This window comes from Chrysochloris asiatica, unplaced genomic scaffold, assembly GCF_000296735.1.
Source record: "Chrysochloris asiatica unplaced genomic scaffold, ChrAsi1.0 scaffold00098, whole genome shotgun sequence".
NCBI classification, from domain to species: domain Eukaryota; kingdom Metazoa; phylum Chordata; class Mammalia; order Afrosoricida; family Chrysochloridae; genus Chrysochloris; species Chrysochloris asiatica.
This window is the reverse complement of record NW_006408616.1, coordinates 4,112,725-4,138,143: the sequence shown is the minus strand read 5'-3', so window position 1 is coordinate 4,138,143 and position 25,419 is coordinate 4,112,725.

Here is a 25,419-nt window from a genome sequence, read left to right as displayed (position 1 = left end):
GTGTCATAGCTTTCAGAATCACAGCAACTCACAAGCCACCACAGTATGACAAACTGATAGACGAATGGTGGATATTCATATGAAGCAATTGGAAATACCTTAGTTCTCAAAAAGAAATCTTTTGTCTTGAGCACTTTCAAGAGGTCTTTTGCAGCAGATTTGCCTGATGCAATTCGTCATTTGATTTCTTGACTGCTGCTTCCATGAATGTTAACTGTGGATCCAAGTAAGATGACATCTGTGACAACTTCAATCTTTTCTTCATCTATCGTATGTCATTTACTGGTATAGTTGTGACTATTTCTGTCTTCTTTACTCTGAGGTACAATGAATATACTGAGGTATAATCCATACAGAAAACTTTATTCTTTGATTTTCATTAGTCAAAATTACTTTACGTTAAAAAATCAAGGTTGTATCAGCTACATATCGCCGGTTATTAATGCGTCTTCTTCCAAGCCTGATGCCACACTTTTCTTCATAAAATCCAGCTACTCGTATTTTTTACTCAGCATAAGTATGGTGAAAGAATACAGCCCTGGTGCACATCTTTCCTAATTTTAAACCGTATAATATCCCCTAGTTCTGTTCAAACCACTGCTTCTTGATCTGTGTACAGGTTTCTCATGAGCATAACTGTTTTTGAATACCCATTCTACATAATGTTACCCATGGTTTGTCATGATCCACATAGTCAAAAGCTTTTGCTTAGTCAGTAAAGCCCAAGTTGGGCTGCTAACCTCAAGGTCATCAGTTTGAAACTACCAGTGCTTGTAAAGGAGAAAAATGAGCCATTTTGTTCCTGAATAGACTGCCAGTTCCCTGTCAATGTACTTTGCAACTGTTTTTAAATGATCTTCAGCAAAATTTTACTTGTCTGCAATACTAATGATAATTGTTCAACGATTTCACATTTCTTTGAGTTACCTCCCTTTAGAATGACACAAATATGGATCTCTTCCATTCAATTGGCCAGGTGACTGTATTCCAAGTTTCTTGGCATAAATGAGTGAGTGCTTCCAGTGTTGCATCAGTTTGGTGAAAGATTTCGAATTGTCTTCCATCAATTCCCAGAGCCTTGTTCTTTGCCAATGCCTTCAGTGTACCTTGGACTTCTTCCTTCAGTGCCATTGGCTCTTGATTATGTGCTACTATTTCACATAGTTGAATATCAACCATTTCTTTTTGGTACAGTGATTCTGTGAATTCTTTCCATCTGCTTTTGCTGCTTTCTGCATCATTCAGTATTTTGCCCATGGAATCCTTCGGAGTTGCAAGTCAAAACTTGAATCTTTTATTTAGTTCTTTGTGTTGTTGTTAAGTGCCATCAAATTGGTACTGACCCATAGCGACCCTCTATAGGGTTTCTGAGGAGCAGCTGGTGAGCTTGAACCACCGACCTTGCAGTTCAAATGGCTTTGACTCCTTGTGTTATTGTTAAGTGGTGTCAATTTGATTCCAATTCTTAGCGACCCTCTTTATGGGCATCTTATATCTAATATTTCAGGACTTAGTTTATAGTGTCACAACTCCTTTATTTTACTATAACTGATTTCATTATATTTTATTTTTTGCATTTAAAAGATAATTTGAGGAATATTTCTATAAGCTTCATTATAATTCCAATAGATATTATGTCAAATATAGTTTAAAAATCTTGGCTACAAATCCTATGTGTTTATCTATATTAGATATTTTATTTCTTCTTTGCAATAATACAAGAAAGAGTGTGGTGGCTCTTTAGCATAGTCAGTGGTCTACAAACCACAGGTTTAATGGTTTGAGCCCACCCGTCACTCCGTGGATAAAGATGAGATTTGCTGCTCCTTTAGAGATGCACAGCATCACAAGCCCTATACAGGGTCACTATAATTTGGAACCAAGTCAACAGCCCTTAACAAAAGAAAAGCAACAACATAATATAAGGGGGCTTCAAAAAAGTTATGGAAAACTCAATTCTATTTTAAATTAATTTTTCTTGAATTTTTTGAAGTCCCCTTGTAGAAGATGATTCAGCTCACTTCTAGCATTCCATCTCCTCCTTTTCTCCCACCTAATTATATTACTCTTCCCCTATCTAATTACATTACTCTAGTGTTGTGCTGTAAGGAGCTCTGGTGTAGTGGCTATGAATCGGGCTGTGAACCGCAAAGTCAGCAGTTCGAAACTACCAGCTGTTCCGCGGGAGAAAGATGAGGCTTTCTGCTCCCATAAAGATTTACGGCCTCGGAAACCCTGTACAGGGTCGCTATGAGTCGGAACCGACTTCACAGCACATAGGATCAGCACTAGAATTCGAACCACAAGATGAACAGTTCAAACTCACCAGCTACTCCTTGGAAAGTTTCTCAGGGTGTTTTGAGTTAGAACCGACTTAATGGCACTTTACAACAATAACAACATTTTCTCTCTTGTCTATTTTACTTAGAAATTTGCTCATACCTTTAATTTATTTTGCAGTTGACTGTAACTTTTGATGTTTTATTTCACCAATAAAGTTGTTAGCATTCCCTTTCTTTCTGTTGACTTTCTTTTCCATCCTTCAACTCTGCAATTTCTGTTATCCAAAACTTTTATACTAACAATGCCAAAAACAGCATTCACATTAATTTTGACAATGAAAACATAATTAAATTTTCTGTTATTTATCTATGATATGTGTATTCTAAAAGTACAAAATCGTCAAAGCAGTATTTACATTGTTTTCACTGTGCAGTTTTCACATATGTAATAAGCAACCCACAATATTTTCTTTTTGTACAGCTTTGTTTTCATCAGGAAGTTTCCCCATGCTTTCTGTTCCTATTTTTCTTGTAATGATTGCCTTTATAATATCTTCAATTTTTTTCAAATGCTCTAGCATATCATTGATTCTAGTAAATACTCTCTCTTCCCTTCCCCTTTTCATTGCCATTTTGTTTTTTCCTGGACACTCCCTTCTAAACTTACTTTTCCCTTTTCTATTCTGATTGTTTTGTAGGCTTTGCTGTACAGGTTATTATTTCCCAACCTCAAGTGACTTACTAAGAAACTACATAAAATACAACTTTCGGAGTCTTCAAATATCTAAAAATAATTTTATTCTCCTTGAACATATCTATAATATGGTGGGATATAGAATTCCAAGTTAATAACTGGTTTATCCTCTCCAACTTAAGACTAGCATTCCTTTACCTTTTTGTGTACAGATTTGCTGATACATGTGGCATCCTGATGTGGTGCTATAGGATAAGCATTCAACAACACGATTGGTTTGAACTGCTACGTTGGCTATTCAAACTCATCAGCCTTTCCTCAGACACCCTGTACAGAACCGCTATGAGTCAGAACTGAGTTGACAGCACTTAACACCACCAGTAATGAAGCTGGTTTGAATCTTGTGACTTTGTAAATTATTTTTATTTCAGACTCCTTTTGCAAAGTCCTTTAAATGTTGCATAAAGCTGTCAAGACAGAACCCTTGGGGGCATAAATGGTTAAATGGCTTGGCTGCTAACCAAAACATTGGCCATTTGAAGCCACCAGTGACTCTGTGGGAGAATATTCTGAAATTCTTCTTCCATAAAGATTACAGCTAAGAGAATGCTTTGGGGCATTTCTGCTCTCTGACATGGATAAGACTCTGTGAAGCAGAATCAACTAGACAGCATCTAACAATGACTCATTAAGACAGTAGTGTCCCTTATTTTTATTTGTTACAGATTGCATATGAAAACAAGTATTTTGCACACTTTAATACATAGTAAATTTTTCAAAATGCATCAAAAAATTTTAAGTAAGGGATAGGTTGTATTTTTTATTGTTCCAAACTTACAAAGAATTGCTTACTGTGTGTTTTTTTGTTTTGTTTTGTTTAATCACTTTACCTGTGGTATCTGAGTTAAAGAAATAACAACCCTAATGAATCCATTTGCATTATTAGCTCTGGAATTTTGTACTGTAGGGTAGTTCACCAGACCACAAGATTGGTTTGAACCACAAGATCAGCGGTTCAAACTCACCAACCACTTTGTATTTTTTTTTTGGTTGTCATTCATGTTATATCAAAAGGTTGTATCTTGTATACTTGATTTTGTTGACAACACTTTTGACCCAGTTGAGTACACACTGGTTAAGATCAGCTTCCCTCAACTTGGCTGTTGCTGAGGACTAGGGTCCCACCTGTGACAAGGTAGCCTAGAGGTAGTGACATTGGGTCCTCTTGAAGAGGCAAGTGTGAGGAGCCAGAGGCTTCCAGTTCTCTAGGAAACACCTGTGCTCATCAGCTCAGAAATGGAGTTATGTGGCTCATTTTAGAGAACTGACCCTCATTTAACCAGGTGTGGAGATGAAATGTAGCCAAGGTCTGATTTATTCAGAAATCTGTTTTGGAAACTGATTCTTCCCTGGATCCAGAAGCTAACCTCTTGTCCTAGTTACTCCAGATGCAAGGTGTCACCTTTGAATACCTTAAGATCAGCAGAGGTGCAAGGCAGAGCTGGACCAGGCCTTCAGGGGAAGGGTGCCAGCCATGGGCAACACATAGCTCCTGAGCTTGAGGAGCAGGCTCTTCCTCCAGCAGTGATGGGTGGGTCTGACCTGAGGATGGGTCTCAGGATGGTATCCCTTCTTGCTCATGGCCTCTTTTGGATGCCTCCACTACTGCTTACCCTCACAAGTCTGAACGTGATTATGGCCAGGAACCGAATTGATGGCAATGAGCAGCATATATAATATATAATTAGAAATATCTGATGTCTTTTTTTCTTCAGGGTAGACATATAGAGCATTTCCATATTAAAACATTTTGTCATAAATTACTATCTTTTCTTTTTTTTATATTAATGTTTAAATACTATATTGATATTTTTTATATCAGTTCAGACTAGTAAGACAATAACATTTTTATTTAAAAATGGGTCTTAGAGTATGATAAGATTGAAAACCAGTTATCTAACTCCTAAAACTAAATTTTTATATTAGTTGTAGTCTATTTGGGAAATATGAGAATAAAATGTCAAATCTGAGGAATAAAGTTCAAGTTTTCTAAAAGAGGTGATTCTGAAATAAATACCATTAAGTATTCTAGATTCCTGCATGTGTGTTTAAATCTATCATTTCCCATCTACCTCTTGTTGTTGTTGTTAGGTGCCATCGAGTCGGTACCGACTCATAGCGACCTTATGCATAACAGAATGAAACACTGCCCGATCCTGGGCTAATCTCACAATCTTTGCCATGCTTGAGCCCTTTGATGCTGCCGCTTTGCCAGTCCTCTCATCTACTTGAAAAGTCCTACTTGGACATTGTCCAGTTGTTGTTGTTCCTACTCATAGCAACGCTGTATAGGGTTTCCAAGGAGTGACTGGTGAGTTTGAACTGCCGACATTGTGGTTCAAACTGACTTTGTGCTCGAATGCTTATCCTACAGTATCCAATGTTGTTAAGAGTCCTAGAGTTGGTTCCAACTCTTAGCGACCCTGTGTAGGGTTTACAAGGAGAACTAGTGGGTTTGAACTGCCAACATTGTGGTTCACAGTTCTCTACTGATTGTACAGTGCCACACATCCAGTAGGAGTAAACATATCTGTTCTATAAAGTGCATGGAAGCAACCATAGATTATATAAGCAGGCGGGCATGGCTGTATTGTATTTCAACCTTATTTACAAAATTACCACTTTGGATTTGACACACGAACCATAGTTTGTGCCAACTTCCAGTCTTTGAGATGAACATATCTTTCATTTTCCATGGACTTCCATTAATAATGACATTATTATCCATTGCAATAGCAAAACTGTTGAAAAAAAGGTTCATAGCATCTTGAAATTTTTGCTTGCATTTTGGTAAGCCATGGTAAACATGGCTTTAGAGGCTTTAGTATTTTTTAGAAGTTCCTTGTTCTTCATTTGGTTGTTCCCTGTGATGATTGATAAAAGAATGTACTTTATAAACAGAGAGAAATAACATCACAGCTACTCTGTCATCATTCTTGAGTTATGGTGTTGGGGGCGAATATTAGAAGTATCATGGACTGCCAAAAAAAAAGACAGACCAATCTGTGTTGGTAGACGTGTTGCCAGACTGCTCCTTGGAAGCCAGGATGGCCAGACTTTGTCTCTCATGTTTCAGATATATTGTCAGCAGGGACCAATCCTTTGAGGAGGATATCATGGTTGGTAAGGAGGAAGATCAGAGAAAAAGAGGAAGACCCCCCAACGAGATGGATTGGCCCAATGGCAGCAGCAATGTAATGATTGTGAAGTTGGTCAGGACCAGGTTGTGTTTCATTCTGTAGTGCATAGGTTAGCTATGAGACCCTACCAACTCTTTAGCACCTAACAATAGCAACAACAAGATGGAAATTCTTTGAGCTTTATTATAAAGACGGAGAAACCTCACATTAAAGACTTCAAAGGTTTATTCCCTTTAAAAGAAGATGGGGTAAGATAGTTGATCTACAAAATCAGTTAGTGTGTTTTCATGTTTAAATAATCTATAGTACAAAATTGTTAAAGGAAAAGTATTGAATGATTCCTGTTATATGCATAGGAATGTAGTATATGACTTCTGTAAGTTTACTTTATGAATATGCTTTGCTCTTTGAAATGTGACCATCATTTCTCCAACGATGTTCATTATAAACAACAATTTCAGTAAGATTAGTGGAAATATGGCCATAGCATATTTGAACTCATGAGCATATGCTCTACAAGGGCTCTGAATTTCCCTTTATACTTTGGCAACTAGTTCATGGGCTGTAGGATTAATATCCAAATTTAGATTGAAAAATTATGACCTTTTAAAAATAAATTAAAAGAAGCCCTGGCATCATAATAGTCAAGTTGTTGTTGTTATGTGCCGTGGAGTCAGTTCTGACTCATAGCGACCCTGTGCAGGGTTTCCAAGGCTGTAAATCTTTATGGGAGCAAAAAGCCTCGTCTTTCTCCCGCAGAACAGTTGGTAGTTTTGAACTGCTGACCTTGTGGTTCGCAGCCCAATTCGTAACCACTATGCTAGCAGAGCTCTGAGCTGCTAATCTATAGGTGGACACATCTAACCTACCAGCCATTCCATATGAGACAGATATGGTGGCAGCCTTGGAAAGATTTATAATTTTGTGGGCCTGTTCTACTCTGTCAGATTAGCTCACTATTTGTCAGAATTGATTGAAAGACAATTAGTATGGTTTTAGTTTTAGGAAAAGATATTTTAATATTTATGATTGTTTAAATATTTTATTATTCTGTTGAAATGATTTCTGTTGTTGTTGTGGATGTTTAAAATTAATTTTCTTCTTTGTGCTATTAAGTGAGAAAGTAAGAAAACACCTATAAACAGACCAATCTATTTTTACTGTGTAATGATCCCCCTAGTGGATATGAGAAGTAGCTAGCTTTAAGATTTGCATAAAGCAGGTGATTGTGGGTGAGACTTCAATACGTGTTTCTCACTTTCAGAAGTGTTTTGCAATATCAAAACTGTCTTTACTATTTTTAATAAAGGAAATCCCAGTGATTACTGCTGTTAAAAAAGCCTTGATGAAGTAGAAACTAGTCAAAGTACATAATTATTGAAAGTAAAAAAAGATACATATCTTAAATAAAACTTAGTCATACTGTATATTTTTCCAAAGTACATGATAAAGAAAATCATTTTATTCAATGTTTTTCATTCTTTCATTCAAATTTGTGAACTATTTAAGAGTCATCATAATGCAACTTGGTGCTGCTGTATAGCCGAATGTGAGCTATCAGATTTCTCAAAGCAAGAATAACACCTGAATTGAATCAATCGATTACAGTGAAAGTGTTGTTTAAAGAGATCATCTCGAAATAAGATGTTTAAGACAACTATTTATAGTAGCTGTATAGTAAAACTTCAAAAATTAAAACTTATTTTGATTGCTTATGATGTTTTATAATTTGGTCAATATGTTTAAAATATGCTATTGAGAAAAACTTGGCAATAGAATTAAATGCTCTGAAAGGTGGAGAAAATGTAAAAATGTTGCTGATTACAAAGAAACTATCTCCAAGTGAAATAATGTTAATGATGACGGTGTAATGAACACAATACCAATAGCACTTTCTATTGCCTACCTGAACACTATTATTACTTTTACTCCATTGTATGATACCTTGTGGGTTCATGGAACTGGTACTGTTCCAAAAAAAAAGTAACATTTAGTTAGGAGAATAACCTGTTTTGTTCTAAAGGATTTAAATAAATCCACTGGTTGAGGATTGTTGTTAAATGTCATAGAATGGGATCTGACCACCGACTTGTGGTTAGTATTCTAGTACTTATCCTACAGCAGGACTCCTTACAGGTGGTGGTGGTGGCTGTGTGCCATGGAGTCGGTTCTGACTCATAGGGTTTCCGAGGCTGTAAACCTTTATGGGAGCAGAAAGCCTCATCTTTCTCCTGCGAAGCAGCTGGTAGTTTCCAACCGCCCACCTTGAGGTTCGCAGCACGATTCGTAACAACTATGCTACCATAGCTCCTTGTAGAAAGTAGTATTGTGTAAAATAAGATGCAGTTTGCAAATGTATAGAAAAATCATGTGCTTAATAATTATTTTCTGAGGTTACATAAAATACAAGTGTAAGTAATAAAGCATTGCTATAAATTGTAGAAACCTTTATTAACTAGACAAAAGTTAAAAAATATATCCTCCATCTAAGTCTGTACAGTTTTGAGGGCTATATTTCCATCTCTTGAATACACTTTTTGGGGGTCCTGTGTGGCGATGCAGAATAATGCACTGGACTACAAGGTAGGTTTGAACTGCAAGGTTGGCAGTTGAAACCCACTAGCCACCCCTCAGAAACCATGGACAGGGTCACTGTGAGTTGTTACTGACTTGATGGTTCTTAACAACAAGAAGAACAACAATCCAGTTTCTAAGGAGCCCTGGTAGCATGGTGGATTATGATTTGTGCTGTTAACCAACAAGTTAGCAGTACAGATATTCCAGTCATTCCAACGGAGAAAGATGAGGCTTTCTGCTCTTGTAACATTTCTATGAGTCTGAACCAACTTAGTGGTACTTAGCTAATTGAAAGGATTGTGATTCAAATCCACTAGCTGCTCCTTGGAAACCCTATACAGGGTCACAATGAGTTGGAATGGACTCAGAGGCACTTAACAACAACTTTTTCCCAGAGGAGCCCTGGTGGCTCTGTAGGGTAAGTACTGGCCTGTTAATTGAAAGGTCTATGATTCAAATCCACCAGATGCTCCTTGGAAACCCTATACAGGGTTACAGTGACTTGGAATGAACTAAAAGACTCATAACAACAACAACTCTTTCCCAAAGGAGCACTGGTGACTCTGTAGGGTAAGCATTGGAATGCTAAAGAAAAGATTAGCAGTTCAAACTCACTATCCTCTCTGTGAGAGGAAGATGAGACCTTCTGCTCCCATAAAGATTTACAGCCTATGAACACACTATGTTGTTGTTACTGATAGGTGCTGTTGAGTCAATTCAGTGACCATAGGCACAACAGAAGGAAACACAGCCAGAACCTGCACCATCCTCACAATTGTTGTTATGTGTGCATCCGTTGTTGTTGTCAATCCATTGTGTTGGGCAGTCTTCATCTTCTTTGTTGACCTTCAACTTTGCTAAGCATGGTATAATTTTCAATGGATTGGTCCCTACTGACAACATGTCCAAAGAACAAGAGACAAAGTCTAGTCATCTTAACTGCTCCATTTAGGGAGCAGTTAGTCTGTACTTCCTCCTAGACAGATTTGTTCAAAAGTTGGTGGTGCTTTAAATATTCTTTGCCATCACCATAATTCAAATGCCTCAATTCTTCTATGGTGTTCCTAATTAACTGTCCAAGTTTCCCATCATGTGAGGTGAATGAAAATATTATGACTTGTGTCAGATGCAAATTAGTCTTCAGTTACATATTTGTTCTTGAACACTTTGAAAGAGGTCTTGTGCTGCAGATTTGCCTAATGCATCACTTTGTTTGATTTCTTTACTGCTGCTTCCATAAATGTTGATTGTCGTTGTTGTTGTGTGCCATTGAGTCAGTTCCTACCTTTATTTGGTTTCTGAGGAGTGGCTTGTGAGTTTGAACTGCCAACCTTGCAGTTCAAACTTGCTTTGCAGTTCAGCTCATTAACCCATAGCACCACACTCCAGTTGTAAGGACTTATTTCCTTATGTTGAGCCACAATCCATACTGTGGTCTGTAGACTTCAATCTATACATGGTCACTCTGAGTCAGAACTGTGGTGTTGTGGGAGAAAGCACTGGACTGCAAGGTCGATTTGAAATACAAGGTTGCCGGTTCAAACTCACCAGCCACTCCTTGTAAATCCTATACAGGGTCTCTGTGAGTCAGAACCAACTAGATGGCACTTAACAGCAACAAAAACAATCACTACCCTTTACCCCAAAATTCTGTCTTCTTCAATTTACACTATATCAGAATACTACTATTGATATCTTCAAATAACTCAAATTATGCAACTTTTGAATCTTCTTTGAGCTTTGGGAACAAAAATAAATATGATGGGACAAGATAAGGGTTGTAGGGTAGATGGGGTAAGGTTTCCCAATGAAATTGTCACAATGTAAGCATAAAATTCCTCCCTACAACTTTCCTGGCCTAGTTCTCACCATAGTAATTTTTCAGTTTTCTTAAAACGTCTTCATGTCATGTCCTTCATGAAACTCTATCAAGGTTACTCATTGGAATGTCAATAAAACAGTTTCCGTTACCTTTTGAGTTGAACTGTCCTTTGAATTTATCTGGCACAGAAGATCCCCTTGAACGCCCCTGTTTTGATTGGATCTTTTCTTTTTTTAAAATATTTATTTAAAGTCACTGTATGTCACTGCAGAATCTTGGTGTGGCACTTTTAAAACCTACCTGCAGCTATTTGGAAACCCTGTGCAAGGTAGCTATGAGTCAGACTCAACTCCACGGCACTTAACAACAACATGTTGCTGTCATATAAGTACTGGACAGCTAACAGCAGGGTTGTTGGTTCCAACTCTTCAGCTGCTTCTTGAAAACCCTATACAGGGTCACTTTGAGTCAGAACTGACTCAATGGCACTTTTCAGCAACAACAAGGCTATACATGGTTGCTCTAAGCTGATATCAGCTCAATGGCAGGGGAGTTATTGCAAGAAGGAGCCCTGGTGTGGAGCTGTAAGTTAAGCATTGGACTGCTAATCACAAGGTCAGTTGTTCAAATCCACCAGAGGCTCTGCAGCAGAAAGATGAGGCTTTCTGCTCTCACAAAGATTAACAGACTCGGAAACCCTGTATAGAATCACTATGAGTCAGAATCTACTCAGTGGTGCTATTTAATGAGACTAACACAATTGTATTAGTGAAATAACTTGTCTTCAGCCATCCACTGATCACAGAGACATGTTTAAACATGTTTTTCTCTGAATGAACCAATTCATGTATAAACGTGAACTGTAGAAGCAATGTTGTTGACTTCCCATTGTAGAAGACAAATGCCTTAAATAAACTTGCTTATTTTGTTAGTGGTTATAATCAATGCAACATCAAACTTTTACTATTTTGTTTACTTTGGAAAGATAGCTGTAGAACAAATAACTAAGTAGCAAACTTGTTAACAGAAATTTGATACAATTTGTATTATATAGTATAATAAATGTCACAACATAATTCAGGTAGTATAAAGTTCTCTAAGCTTTGCTTGGTTTATTGAAAAAAGCCTCACATTTCTCAGTGGTAAACATTTCTTGATGACAGTAATGATGCATGAATTGGATGAAGAGATAGGAAACAAGAAGATAAAAGAATGGAAAATCTATAATTAACAAAGAACATACACAAACAATAATTAGTGTAAGTGAGATATATTTCTGAAGAATAAAAATGGAACAAAGTGAACAATGAAAATCATAGGCAATTAGGGTGGATGTAGCTTAGATCATAGAAATGGTGAAAGGCAAAAGATAATGTAATACAATTTGTACAGAGAAACAATGGTAATCTCTTCTAAAGCTCTTTTAAAAGGCCTCCCCCTCACTCACATACTAGTCTGACTTTTCATTAGCATGTTTTCTTTACTATTTCTAACTTACAAGATGCCTGGGGAAAATAAACACTTGATTTTAAAACTTTATTAAGCTCTGGAACATCCTATTTTCAGTAAGCTTATGTACTATGTGGATTTACTTAAACATTCCCTTGGTTTTGCTTTGCGTGGACTGCTGGTCCAAATTGCATGATATCTTAATGTTGCCATAGTGATGAGTAGTGGACACTGTCATCTTTCTCTTTTTAATTAAGGAACAGATTCAGGTAAAGCTGATCTTCCAGTGACCCTGTTTGAGCTGGCATCATCATATTGATTGTTTAATTCTTTTCTCTCTTCTACAATCTTAGCTTTGTCCTTTCTTCATATCAAGGTCTTTATCCTCTTACATTAAAGATGCAGAGACTCCTCTAAGACACTTCTTTTGGGAGCTTTATCTTTTAAGGATTAGAATACACTTTCATGAAATAGCAATGGAAAAATAATGGATTTCTTTAAAAACAAGACACCCCAGATATCGCTACTTTATTAATTCAGTTATGTGTGAATGGTACGTTGTTAAAACTCTGTAGAGACTAAACTGACTATAAATACTTCCATGTTGGCAGCTGATTTTGGAGAAAACAGCATATTTATCATGAGGGTACTTTTGGAAGATATAAAAATATTTATTTTTATATGTTTAGGAGATCATACCCCATTCTTCCTTGGGATATGATCGCCTAAAATACCTGAAATATTTATTGAGTAACTATTATATGGTTTGAAATATTTCCACAATTAAGAAAGTAAGTGGTGTCTCAAAGTGTTCAGATTTTTGTGTTCATACTTATGAGGCAAATATATAATTAATGAATATCTTAATTGAGGCATAATGAGTTCTGACCCCCACCTGTCAGTTTATAATCCTATGGTGGCTTGTGTGGCGCTGTGATGCTAGAAATTATGCCACTGGCATATTAAATAGTGGGATTATCCTTGTGAACAGGTTTCAACAGAGCTTCCAGTCCAATGCAGATGATGGAGTAAGGCCTGCCAAAGTACCCCATAAAATCAGTCAGTAGAAACCTCATGAATCACAGCAGAACATTTTGCATCAACAGGTATCAATCACAAGATGAGGACATCATGTTTGATTAACTCAAAGACCAGTGAGGGCGTGGAAGGTCTTACGTATGGTGGATTGTCATGGTAGATGCATTCATGGACTTGAATACACTGATGATTGTTGGGATGCTGTAGGATCAGACACCATTTCGTTCTGTCGGACATAAAGTCTCTATGAGTCAGAGTTAACTCCACGGCAGCTAGCACCAACAATGTGCTCTGCGGTAGAAGAAACAAAATTTAAATTGGAGAAATTAGAGAAAGGATTGATAAATATCCAATAGCCAGAGACAGGAACAGTGATAGAACAATAGTACGTATTCTAAAATGCTTATCTTAAGTCATTTTGACTCATTGCATTTGGAATTGGTAATTTTAGATAAATACTTTTAGGATTCTTCTTTTTTTACTCATCTCAATTTAGTGGAAATTTGGTTTCATTTAATTTTGTCCCACATTTCATTGACGCTAGAGACCAACTCACAAAATTTATCATGCTATATTTCTAACGTCTTTTTGTCATAATGTAACATGGATTCTAATGCTTTTTTTTTTTATGATTTTCAACTCCTTTGATTTATCTTCATACATTTTTTGTTGTTGCTGTTGTTTAATGCCCTTGAATTGGTTCCAACTCACAGCGACCGTGTATAGGGTTTCCAAGGGGCAACTGGTGGATGTGAACTGCCGACCTTTATTGTTAGCAGTCTGTTGCTGATCCTACAGCGCCACACCAGGAGTCCATAGACTTTACCAGATACATATTTCACATTGCCTTACTAACCTAAAAGGAGCCCTGGTGTGGCGCTGTGGGTTAATGCACCAGACTGCAAAGCTATTTGAACTGCAAAGTCGGGGTTCAAGCTCACCAGCTGCTCCTCGGAAACCCTATATAGGGTGGCTATGGGTTGAACCGACTCTATGACACTTAACAACAACAATTCACCTAAAGCGTATGCATACTTTTGAATGTTTTCATAGTTAAAACAATGGATAGGGTGAATAATTGCTACCGGGACGGATTGTGAGGGTTGTAAATGTAGAAGTGGGCATTTTGTGTCAAGGAGGGGAGTGGTTGACTTTGCAGGCAGGAAGCGGAGGTTCCTGGAACCATGAAGGGAGAAGAGCGGAGAGCAGAACCCTACCTAGAGAGGCAGCTGTCTCAGAGATGAAGGCAGAGATGATGGCGTAGAGAGATGGAGCAGCTGGGGACTCAGGACCCAGGGAGGAAGGGGTGGGGGAGGGGGGGAGGCGGGAGGAAGCAGGCTTATAGGATGTACCCTTTCGTTGATCGGTGATGCGTGGAGGGGATTGTAACCATGGCAATGAAAAAATATACGATAAGATGAATGTAAAACTAATGTTCTCCCATGTAAACTGTCACATAATTCACAATAAAAGTTAAAAATAAAAAATAAAAACTTAAAAGCAAAACACAAAAAAATGGATACTAATTGTTCACAATCATATTTATTTACACAGCTTTGAAACAATGACTTGTGGAAGTACATCTTTTTGTAAAATCATCTTTATTATAAAATAATCTATGCACAATAAATGATACTCATTTTAAGTATGTGATTCAATGAGTTTTTGCAGATGTATTTATCTATGAAACCAACATCTCAAACAAATAACGTTTTCATCCCCCCAAATTTCTAGTCCTAACTCTTCACATCTGTCCCTGGTCTCCTTTTAGATTAACTTGTTTTTTCTAGAATTTAATATAAATGGAATAATGCACTGTCTTATATTCAGCTTGTTTCATGTAACCTCAAGTGTTTTAGATTTAGCACATTATAGTGCTTGCCAATAGTTCATTCATTTTTTTTTAAGGTTTTTATTGTGGATTGAGTGAAAGTTTTCAGGGCACATCATAGGTTTCACATTCAAACATTCATATACCTTGTTTCATTACATTGATTATAATCCCCTCCACATACCAACAGTTAACAGAGTTTCTCTCTATCCTCTTTAGCTTTTTTTGGGGGAAAAACTTTGCCTTTTTGGAATTTACAGTCTCGGCTTTTAGGGAAGGTTTTTACATTTATCTGTGGGTATCCAGGGCTCATGTATGGAATTACTAACCAGATAACTGAATAATCAGATAAGGGACATTTTGCTATGTCTGCTAAGTGGCTAAAGTCTGATCCTCAGAGCCTGCGGTTTGGACGGTCAGCAACGCTTGGGCCCACAGGGACTTGAACTCCTGACCAGTTCACTCATTTTTATTGTGAGAAGCAGGCTATTGCATGTTGTTGTTAATACCTACCATGGGGCCGGTTTCGACTCACAGAGACTCTGTATAGGGTTTCCGAGGAGCGGCTGGTGAGTTTGAACTGCCAACGTTGCAGTTCAAACTAAACTTTCAGTCCAGCGCAAGTCTGGACTCCAGGCTACTGCATAAATATATTATATTTTGTTTATCCATTTTTCTGATGATAAACACTAGGTTATTTCCATTTTTTTTTCTTTTACTATTGTGACTAGATGCTAAGAAATTTAATGTGCAAGGCTTTTTTTTGGATATGTATTTAATTTCTCTTAGGAAATTACCCAGGAATAAAATGCTGAGTCACTTGATAGGCATATCTTTAGCTTAAAAACAAAACAAAACTACCAATGTTTCAAAGTATATGTGACATTTGAGATTTCCAGTAGCAGTGTTTGAGAGTTCCAGTTGCTCCGTGTCTTTACCAATACTCACTATTGTTAGTCTTTCAAATTTTAACCATTTTAATGGGCATATAGTAGTATTTCAATGACAAATGATGTTGAATGTCTTTTTTGCGTGTATTAGATATTCATATATCTTCTCTGGATAAAGAAAGTTATTTTATATATTTTCCCATTTTCACTAAGCTGTTTTATTATTGGAGTCCTGGTGTGGTGGTGTGAGTTAATGCTCTGGACTGCAAGGTTGGTTTGAACTGCAATGTCGGTGGTTCAAGCTCACCAGCGGTTCCTCGAAAACCTTATGCAGGGTCGGCTGCTATGAGTCAGAATGGACTTGATGGCACTTAACAACAATAACAATTTTATTTTTGCATTCTAAGAGTCTTTTTTGTTTGTTTTCTGAATGCAACTTCTTCTTATCTATATAAATTACAAAAGTATCATCCCTTTCTTTGGTTGCCTTTTAATTTTATTTTGCCTTTTAATTTTAAGTTTTATGAAATCTAATATACAAGTCTTTTTTTTTTTTTTTCTTATAGTCTGTGCCTTTTAGGTTTTTTGAGAACTTTTTGTCAACCTCAAAAACAAAACTTTGCTATAATGTTTCCTTTAATAATTTTCTGAGAGTGAGCAAATAAATTGTAACATGGTGCATTAATCTCTTGTCTTACTGAGAAAGGATACTTTTGACTATTAGAACAAAGCAATTAAGCAGGATCTCACAAATTGTGATGAAAAGGAGACAATTCTAGGAATTGCTTATTATGTTACAAAAGTTTCTTTCTATGCTTTTTTGTCTTTCTGAGAAAAACTTATTCTCAGAACAAAGCAGTTAAGCAGGATCTCCTAAATTGTGGAGAAAAAAAACAGGGGGGGGGCGCATAATTCTAGGAATTATTTATGAAGTTGCAGAAGTTTCTATGTTTTGGGGTTTTTTTGCTCTTCTGAGAAAAACTTATTCTGAATATCTTTCTCTTTTAGAAAATTCACTTTAATTCACATGCCCTGGCATTAAATGATTAGGTCATTAGCATTAACAATTCATTGTCTAAGAGTAGAGATATTTTATATTAATTTTGTTTGAATTAAAGTATATCAAACATATATTTTATCTAATTGCAATAATTTACTTGAATTATTTAGTTACTGATTTGCAGGTCTGGCATGGTTACATCTAATTTTTTAAAAATTGATTTTAATCACTTATTTGCTCTTATACAACAAGAGGACTTGATTGAAATACTGATAGTATAAACTTTAAACCAATGTGCACTAGGAGTGAATTCATCATTGACACAGAGAATAAGGCAAGATAGAGGTATTGAAATGATTTTATCAGGTACCAACAATATAGCTGACACTATCAGAAAGACCAACATAATGGCTGCTTTCATTCTGCAGTGAATAATATACTGTGTCTCTTTTGTTTAGTAGTGTTTTTTTTATTATTATTATTATTTTTATCTAGAGACTTATAGACCATTCCATAGAAGTGATCTAAACAATTCAAAATAATAAGTCAAACCTGACAGGACTGTATGCTGCTTGAGTGAAATAATAACCGTCTGTGAGTATATTTACTGATGATCAAGCCCCCTGGGCATATGGCTGTCCTAGAATAAAGCAATTGGAACATAAGACCCAACTGTTGTGTTGGGACATAATATTGTCTTCAAGATAGGCCACTGTGCTGTGACTTAATCTGAGCTCATCTACAAAGAGCCTCTTTGGCGGAGACATTTCTGAAAGGGTACTGCTCCCAATGCTGGTGCCAGAAATGGCTCACACAGCTGCTCACTGACTTGTGTTGATGGGATGTCAAATGGTAGATATTGCATCATTATGAACTGTGAGTTAGTAATGGTTTGCAGTGAAACTATATCAAGAATAAAGATGATGATGTCAGTAAACATTCTTGATGTGTCCTAGATACTAGTTGTCTAAATCTCTCTTTAAAAATTATAATTTTAATGTGAAATTTTCAGAGTTTGCTTAAATTAAATCTATAAAATTTTAGGATTACATGATCTCCCAAATATGTGCATTTAGTTTCCCAGAAGTGAACTCTAGATTATAAAAGTAGCCTCTCCTGGGAGCAGATAATTTTTGTCTTTGAATCAATATATTCTCTAGACAAAGTCTCTTGCTGTTTAAAATAAATAAGCAGTTAAAGCTAATAGTAGTTACTTCAGTAAAAAAAAATGGTGAACTCATTTTATTGTGATGATCTTTTATCATTTTTGTATTTCGCAACAATTTTGTTTTCATTTTAATTTTAGTGTTAGCATACATTTAATAGATGTTACAATGTGTATCTTCACAATAGGCCAACAAATAGCCTGAGTATAATTTTATGCACTATTTATATCAGAATGCTTGTGAAGTTATTACGTTTAAAAATAAAAATATTCAAAATTTCATTGTAAAACAGAAACTCCAATCATTCTTGCAGCCTTCTGGCTTGTCGTGGGAAAACAATACTTGAGTAGTTTCATTCCTTCCAGCTTTAAACCTTCAAGACTTTCCTTAACGATTTTCTCTCATCAGAAGCCACATATGCTGGCTAGAAAGGAAACATTGGCATTGTTTTTCAGGAAGAAGATTGTGTTAATGAGCTACACTAAGCTCATATCTCTGCTACATCTTGCATATTGTCTTTTACCCCATATTTGAGAAAAATGACTTAAATTACCAGTCAGAACTTAGCTTTGACATGGAGAGTAACGTATCCATATGATGCTCTTACATAAAGGTTCCTGTAAAACTTTTTCATAAGTTAAGACATTTTTTAAGTACACTATGCTCATATTATTTTCAGTTCAAATGACAAAAAAAGATAATGATATTGAGGAGAAAAAGAAATTATTGAAGAAATGAGAGCTCCTGAAAGCTAAGGTGACTGAATAATTTGTCAAATGTAAAGCACATTTCGTGTTTTCTCAAACCAACAAAAATGGCTGCTCAGAGAGCATCAACAATTTGCACTTAATGCTCTTAATTTGTTCTTTGTATGTGGACCTCTTGTACAACTTATGACAATTAGAAGCATCTTTTAATTTGCTTTGCATTTTGAACTTTGCAATAACAGTGTGTGTTTATTATGGATTTTCAGAGAAGCCTCACAGTGGGTTCACCCAGAGATTGTCCTTGCCTGCTCACATCCTCACCCAGCCTGTGTTAGCTAGGCCTATTAGTCAGGGATTTCATTTTACCACCTCAAAACTGCTAAGGCAACCTTGTCATTGTAATTTTCACGCCCCTTCTTTTTCTTTGTTCTATATGTCAGTGAAATCTTATATCCACAGTCTTCTGTCATAGGTTAATAGCTTGGAACAAAGTTCAATTAGAGTCTCTAACATAATAAAACACAATATACAAATGAAAAAATTAGTAGCCACTGCCCTGTACTTTATTCAAGCACTGTTTGTTGCAATTTGCCCATTGGTGAAACCAAATGAGTGAATCTGATGGGAAATTGTCTAAACTGTGGTTGCACATTGATTTGGGAGATTTTAATGTGTATGCGTTGTTCTAGAAGGTGTTTCAATGACATTGTCGTGCCCCAAAAAAGTTCTTAGTGCTAATTTTATTCTTTTGATGATGTGATATTTAACCATATTGTTAAGCGTAAAGAGCCCTAGATAATATATGGAAATTTAACAACTGAACATGATCCTAACATTTTTAAGCTTTTGGAAAAGAGGTATTGGTTCATTTCCATAGACTGCATTTATTTAATTAAAATCACCTTTGCTAGCATATTAACACTGTGGGTCGGTCAGTGTATATATGTATTCTACTCATACTGCTGTCTGCTCAAGGTCATTTGGAAATTATATGTGGCAGGGAAAACTTCCAAAGGAATAAATGGCATTTGTACAAATTTACTAGTTGGATTATTTCAAAAGAAATATTGACAGCATTGAACATTATCAACAATCCATTGCCATCACTTTCTCCTCCTCTACTCAATGAGCTGTTAAAAGACACAATTTGTTGTACTATGTAGCTAACAAGAAATAAATAACATGCAGCAGGTGCTACACAGGAAGACACTGAGTGTTATTGTACTAACTGTGCCTGAATAATTCTAGCCAAAACAACAATTCTGTATTCAGTAAAGGAGAAGAACAGATAATTGAATGGAGATTTGGCACCTAGTTGTTTGTAATGTCAGGGTTATACTTGGCAAATTGAACCAAATGAGAGACCTAGCTAAAGGAAATCCTTTGCTGCAGAAACTTACACTCAACTGGTGAGAATCGTAGTTGATGGAAGATAATAAAGTGCAGATGATTTAAATCATGGATAATCTCATTTTTTTCTTCTACTTCTTTTTCAAAAGAATTATGAGATAATTTTGGCATGGATCTTCCCTCCACATCATATTTCTTTTAGAGTAATATTAAAATTTATTTTTAATCCCTGAGCATATCATACCAACTAATTCTAAAGGAAACGGAGACACATATTATAGCAGTAGGGTATAAAGTAAGACATAGGACTTTGCCATGGATAATTTGCAGATGAAATAGAAGCAACATTGATTTTGAGTGATATACATGTTTTTATGTCTCCTATTATTATGTTGATACATAATGTCCTGGCCATTATTTTATTTAACTCATTGAGTTCCTACTATGTGTCAAGTACCAGGAATTGATCAAAATACAAGTCAAATGAGACCCTTTACTTATGGCAAATGTTTCTTTTACATTGGGAAGCAGATAATTGTCAAGTTAAAACAAGTTTAATTACACATGAAGATAGATTTTACTAAGAAAATAAACAGTGTGTGGACACTTAGTGAGAGCGTCTCTCAGAAGATTTCTTTTGAACTTTAAACTGAAGGGTGAGAGTGGAATCATGGAAATTGCCAAGTAAACTCTTCCTGGGCTGGGGAGGTACAAGCGAGTCAGAAGTGGGGCCTCTTGGAAGTGAGCAAGATGTTGCCATGTTGAAGGAACAGCAAGGAAAGGGTGGCTGGGATATTGTAATTGGTATGGAAAATTATTTGGATATGAGTCTCAGGGGTGGTTAGGAGTTAAAAAAAAAAAAGAAAGAAAGAAAGATGTGAGGCAGGGACACACGACTTACCTTTCTTTCTGAGAGCAGGGGAAACAATTGACGCATTTTAAGAAACTGAGTGACTTGAATTGGTTAATTATTTTTTAAAAAATCACTGTTTGCTTTGTGGAGGAGGAGCTGAACAAAGGTAAAAGTAGAAACAGAGAGCCCTTTTGGTACATTATGACAATAGAAATTAGAGATTCTAGAGTAGGACGGAGATTGCAGATGTGAAGAGAAATGTTGGGGTTAATGAATATTGTGGAAGGAAAACTGACATAAATTACAAATACATAGAGTGGAAAATGAAAGAATGAAAGGGACTGATGCTGACTCCCTGTTTTTGATTGGGTTCTAGGTAGATGCAGGCAACATGCAATGATATAAGGAAGGCTGGGAAGCCTAAGGAAACCAAACAAGAGTCCTGTTTGGATTTATAAATTATGTAAAGCCTACCATAAATAGGAGCAAAAATGTCAGACCAGTTGTTAAACATGAGAGTCTAGCGAGCATAGAAAAGTTCTGAGTTACAGATAAAAATTTAGTCATTATCAGCATATAAAAATACAAATGAGATGGCAGGCTAAGGCATTAAGCTTTTAGAGACTGCACAGAATACCAGGAGAAGGAAAGGGTTCGTAGTCAATGTTGCCTATTTATGAATAGAGGAGTGACTCTTGAAAAATATGGTGATTTTTAAGTTTTATAGGAAATGTTTTAACATACTGATGAAGAATGAAATAAAATTGGAGCAAGTGGATTTAAAAATATGTTCGGTAGTTAGGAAGTGAAGAAAGTGAAATTAGAGATGTAATATAATGATTTTTGTTGTGAATAAGATAACTAAAATGTGGAACTTTGGTGAGTCAGTGGTAAAATTCTTTACTGACACAGACGAGACCTAGTTGGTTCCAGGCTAATACAGCTTAACTGTAGTTACCACCCATTTGTCAGTGGTGGTTTGCATGTTGATGTGATGCTGAAAAGGTTTCAGCAGAGTTTCCAGACTAACACAAACTAGGAAGAAAGGGCTGGTGAATTAGTTCTGGAAAGCAGCCAATGAAAATCCAGGATCACAGTGGTCCAATTCACAAATGACCAAGGAGATGGCAAAGGACCCGGCAATATAAGCACAATACCAGGAAAACCTAGTGGCACAGTGGCTAAAGCACTCTGTTGAGAACCAGAAAGGTTGGCTGTTTGAACCCATCTGCCTCTCCAAGGGAGAAAGATATTCCATAGATATTTACAATCTTGGAAACTATATGGAGTGCTTTTATTCTGCCCTATATATTGCTTTGAGTTGGATTCAATACCATGGATTGAGTTGTTAGGGAAATTAAAATCCAGACTGTGTTGGGGAAGAGAAGTTTGAGGGGGATGAATTTGTACAGCTTTGTATGATACAAGATGAGAAAGGAAACGATTAACCAATTACTTGAGGAAGGAAATGAAATGTTAACAAACCTATGAAATAAACCTAACTAATTTAATTAAAGCTTAAAAACCCAGTAACATAGATTCCCCCCGACTCTTTTCATTCTATTTAGGACCCTATTTTTTTCTTAATAATCAAGAAAGTATATATCTGTGTGTGTGTGTTTTGGGGCTGTAAAAGATAAGGAAATAAAAGAGGATTTGTAATTCAAAAATTTACCTGCTAGACCATCACCAGTTATTCCCAGAAGGAAGGGTGTACTTACAGATGATTTATTTGTAGAAGCAAAGAGTAGAGGATGTTGTCAATATAATTTTAAATAAGGGAAGATTAAGAAGTGGGGCTCACTTTCTCTAAAAAATAAATTACAATAAAGTAAAAAATTAGATGGGATAGGATTGGTGTTAAATCTATTATATAGATTAGAAATGTACAGGGAGTATTGAGAATTTGTTGTTATTGTTGTTAAGTGTCGTCAAGTCAGTTCCGACCCATAGCGACCCTGTATGAGGTTTCCAAGGAGCAACTGGTGAGCTTGAATCACCAACCTTGCAGTTCAAACGACTTTGCAGTCTGGTGCATTAGCCCACAGCACCACACCAGGACTAAACAACTAAATTCATGTATGAAAATACAATACATGGCAAGCGTGGTAGTAAATATCTGTAGGGAAGGTATAAATTCTTCTGTATATGTTACTAAGACAACTGGTTGTCTATAAAGGGAAAAAAAAACAACAAAACCCCACAACAAATTGGATATTAGTGACAGACTAAATTCCAGGTGCCTTCAAAACCTGAAATTCCAAAACCACAACTATAAGAGCTCTAAAGATAAAAATAAGAGTATTTGTATGACCTCAATTTAAAAAACGGATCTCATCAATAAAACTAAAACCAAACCAAACCTATTGTAATCTACTTGATTGTAGTAACCCTGTATTTGTTGTTGTTTTTCAGTGCCGTCGAGTCAGTTCCGACTTATAGCGACCCTGTATAGTGTTTTGGAGGAGTGGTTGGTGAGTTTGAACTGTTGACCTTGCAGATTGAGTGCTTGTCCTATGGTGCTACACCAGTACTCCACCTATAGGAGAGAGTAAAACTTCCTCACAGAGTTTTCAGATATGTAAATCTTTTACCTGTGGAGCTACTGGTGCATTTAAACTGCTGACTGTTTGATTAACAGCTAAGAGCTTCAACACTATGCCACTGGGACTTCATTGAGGAAATGAAACAAAACAAAAAAATTCCAAACCAAAGGTACTGCCATCAAATCAGTTATGACTCATAGAGACTTCGTAGGATTTCTGAGACTACAACTCTTTGTGAGAGCAGACAGGCTCATCTTTGTCCTCCTATAGGGCCGGCCGCTGGTGATTTTGAACCACTGACTTTGTAGTTAGCAACTCAGCGTTGAATGTATAGCCTGATTGTAAAGCAAAAAAGGATTGGCAAATTTGGCTTCACTTGGCTTACATTTACTGTAAATGTCACTATGAGTCAGAACTGACTGGAGAGTACTTATCAACAACAACAACATATATCAAAAGGAACAAAGTAAACAACACAACAATAAAACAAGCCACTGACTGACGGGAGATATTGGAAAAGCATATACCCAGAAAAAGCTAAGCATTTAGAATTTTACAAGTAAGTAGTAGGAGCAAGACATAATAAAGTGATCAAAGGACAAATAAAACTTTTATAGAAAGAAAGGCATAAATATTCAATAAAATGATGTACAATTTTATAGTTATGATTATTGTTGTTGCCAAATGTTGTCAAGTCAGCCCTGACTCATAGTGACCCTGTATAGGCTTTTGAAGAGTGGCTGTAAATTTGAACCACCGACCTTGCAATTCAAACCGACCTTGATGTCCAGTGCTTATCCTACAGTGCCAAACCACGAGTCCAGTTATTATAGAAATTCATATTAAAATTATATACCATAGAAAATCCACTAAATTACCAAAGATTAATATATGAACATTGTACATGTTAGTGAGAGTAGAGAGAAGTGGGAACTCTCCTATGATTTTAGTGGTTGTAGAAATTGACATACTTTGGCGAACAATATGACGATATGTAGAAAGTTAAAGATACATACACTGTAGAGTTCTATTAGAATATGCACAAGACTATTTATTGATTCAACTTAGAAACAAAAGGACCAACATATTTTTTCAATAGTTCACAAGATAAATTGTCATGTATGCATTTGTTGTTAAGTTCTTTTGAGTCCGTTCTCACTCATAGTGATGCTATGTGCAGCAGAACGAAACTGCACATGGCCCTGCATCATCCTCACAACTGTAGCTATCCAGTTTGAGTCTGTTGTTGCAGCCACTGTATCAATCTATTTTATTGAAGTTCTTCCTTTTTTAATGACCCACCATGTTACCAATCATGATGTCCTTCTCCAGGGGTTGGCATCTCATGATAACATGTTCAATGTGAGAAAAAATATTGTCATGCTCGCTTCTAAGGAGCATTCTAGCTGTAACTTTTCCAAGACAGATTTGTTTGTTCTTCTGGAAGATTAAATACTTTTCACCAATACCATAATTTAAAGGCCTCAATTCTTCTTTGTTCTGCCTTTTTTATTGTCCAATCTTCACACATATATATGAGGTGATTGAAAACACCATAGCTTGGGTCAGGAGCATCTTAGTCCTCAAAGTCATGCCTTTCTTTTTAACACTATAAAAAAGTGTTTTGCAGCAGATTTGCCCAAGGTAACATATCATTTGATTTCTTGACTGCTGCTTCCATGGACATTGATTGTGAATCCAAGTAAAATAAAAGCTGTAGCATCATCAATGTTTTGTTTATATGTCATGATATTTTTTTGTTGGTCTAGTTGTGAGGATTTTTTGTTTTCTTCATGTTGAAGTATATCTAATCCATACCAAAAGCTGTCTTCTTTGATTTTCATTAGTAAGTGCTTCAAGTCTTTTTCACTTTCAGTAAGCAAATTTACATCATCTGCATACATCATCTGGTAGCATAGTGTTTATGAATCAGGCTGCTAACTGCAAGGTCAGCAGTTTGAAACTACCAGCTGTTCCGCGGGAGAAAGATGAGGCTTTCTGTTCCTGAAATAAT